Source organism: Danio rerio, chromosome 9 (genome assembly GCF_049306965.1).
Source record: "Danio rerio strain Tuebingen ecotype United States chromosome 9, GRCz12tu, whole genome shotgun sequence".
Taxonomy (NCBI): Eukaryota; Metazoa; Chordata; class Actinopteri; order Cypriniformes; family Danionidae; genus Danio; species Danio rerio.
Window position 1 is genome coordinate 21,607,772 of NC_133184.1, and position 2,478 is coordinate 21,610,249.

The window sequence follows — 2,478 nt, forward strand, 5'->3', positions numbered from 1 at the left end:
TTAGTCACACTCATGTAGCCTAAGTCATATTCAACACGTTTAGTTTTGCCTTCATTCATTTTTTATTTCCATCTTCAACACAGGATTTATTTACAATACTTTTTTTAAACACATTAAGCACATTAGTTTTTTTAAACTTATTTCTAATTGTTCTGTAACAGTAATGGTTAAGGTTCACAATAAAAAAGAATAAATGTTTAGGCTGTAGTTTGCCTCCCTCTGCTGGTTGCTTTAAGTATTACACAGCCATTATCATGTGACTAGCAAGGAAGTTAGTGTCTACCATTTGGTTGTTTGTGTCTGCCATGCGGTTGTTTCATTGCTAAAATGGAGAGCAGTGAATCTGTTCAAATCTGCAATCATCCTTGCCCTTTGGAAGCTTCGTCGGTATGTGTTATGTTTATTGTTCATAATATTTCAGTTATTAATGATTAGTTTAGTGTAATTTGTATTGTTTGTTTTCTCCTTGTTTGTAGTTTTACTCCGCCCTTATTAAAGTGAGAAAAAGGACATTCCGTGTCTGTGGAGTTACAGGGTATCTGCACATTTTTTAACAGGAAATTTAAGACCTTTTAAGACCTTTTTAAGTCCTCTAAAATGAAAATTTAAGACTTTACCTAAAAAAATAAAAAAAAAAAAAAAAAAAACAGGAAAAAGTTTAGTGTGTCAACACAGAATGATGTGGTAAAGTATGGCGGCAAATCTATGGCGGCAAATCAATGCCAATATAAATCGAGCGCAGCGGTGATGTTTGCGCGCGAGGAGAAGGGAACCGTTAGCATATTACTTGGTTGACTTGGTTTACGTGTCATCTCTCTATTGGCTACTCTGCCTTTCCGGAAGTTAGTCGGGATTGGACGCAAGATCACGCCGTTAAATATATATACAATTTGCATGTCATAATCATAAGAAACTTTTTGAGAACTTTATGAACTTTATGAGGATTCAATCTCAAGAAACAGTCAAATAATAAAAATTAATCTTCTAAAATAATGACTTGCATTCTTGTAACATGACTTTCTGAACCCATTTGATTTGTCCGTGCAGCACTTGTCTGGTTTGTTGTATTTTACTTCATTATTAACCACAACAGCAGTGCTCATTATTACACTTGGGGATGATCTTTTTAGGAAATATTGTCTTCAGAAGAGTTTATTTGCGTTTTAGATCTTTCCATACAACGCATACTATATGTGCAGTGCAGCTTTGTATATTATTATAATTGTTAACATTGTTTGTAATATAGATCAGTGTAAAATATATATATCTATATATTATATATATTTTTCGATCTCATTTTTAGTTAATGATTGAATAACCTGCAAATAAAGACTTCAATCAAAAATGATTAGCCCAATTAAACATAAAAAATACAGTGACAGACATTCAGATGGGTGTTTATCGCCACCTATTGAGCAACAATTTAATTTCTACAATCTTCGTTTGACTTTACTCACTATGCAATACATCATTCCACTTCAGAGGCATACAAATTCCACTTTCTATACAACAGGCCCACATCTTAAAGGTCACATATGCAGTTGAAGTCAAAATTAGTAGCCCACATTTTTCTTGTTTTATTTCGGCAAGAATAAAAGCTGTTTTAATCTTTTAAAACCCATTTTAAGGTCCATATTATTACCCTCTTTAAGCTATTTATTTTTTCGAAAGTCTACAGAACAAACCATCGTTATACAATAACTTGCCCAATTACCCTAACCTGCCTAGTTAACCTTTTAAGCCTTTAAATGTCACTTTAAGCTGTATAGAAGTGTCTTGAAGAATATCTAGTCAAATATTATTTACTGTCATCATGGCAAAGATAAAATAAATCAGTTATTAGAAATGAGTTATTAAAACTATAATGTTTAGAAATGTGTTGAAAAAAATCTTCTCTCCGTTAAATAAAAATTAGGATAAAAATAAACAGGGGGCTAATAATTCAGGCGGGCTTATAATTCTGACTTTAACTGTATAGTGGAATAACAGACTAATGGCAATATATTTACTATAAACCTTTGTACTTTATGCACTGCATGCATGTATAGCCTCTTTTGTATACTATTGTCCATCTAATTTATTCTGACTTGTTCTTCATAGAAAATGAGTCAAGGACAATGAGTCTAAGAAAAAAAAGATTTTTATAAATTTGAACACGTTTGGTTTGAGTTCAGTTTAAATGTAGGTGCTAAACTTCATCAAATGGTTCAAAACACACATTTAAAGTCTGAATTATTCGTCCTAATTATTAGCCCATGTATATTTTCCCCAATTTCTGTTTAATGGAGAGATCTTTTGCCACATGGTATAACTCTCTCTTTCTCTCCCAAGTAATAAAGTTTGTTACAAGAATATATCTCATTATTTTGATATGTCGGTCATGATGGTAAGAATAGGCATTATTATGAGATTAATTATTACAAGAAATATCTCATTATTGAAAGTAAGTCGTCACCTATTATTACTGAGAAAGTTATT

The 2,478-nt window shown here is 31.7% G+C and overlaps 1 long non-coding RNA gene across 1 annotated transcript; it reads left to right on the plus strand.

Annotated features, from left to right (window-relative positions):
* The first annotated feature begins 281 nt into the window (after window positions 1-281).
* On the plus strand, window positions 282-1,849 carry LOC141376031 (uncharacterized). The gene is made up of 2 exons (XR_012385053.1): window positions 282-387; window positions 477-1,849. It is a non-coding gene; the product is annotated as an uncharacterized lncRNA (long non-coding RNA).
* The last annotated feature ends 629 nt before the right edge of the window (window positions 1,850-2,478 follow it).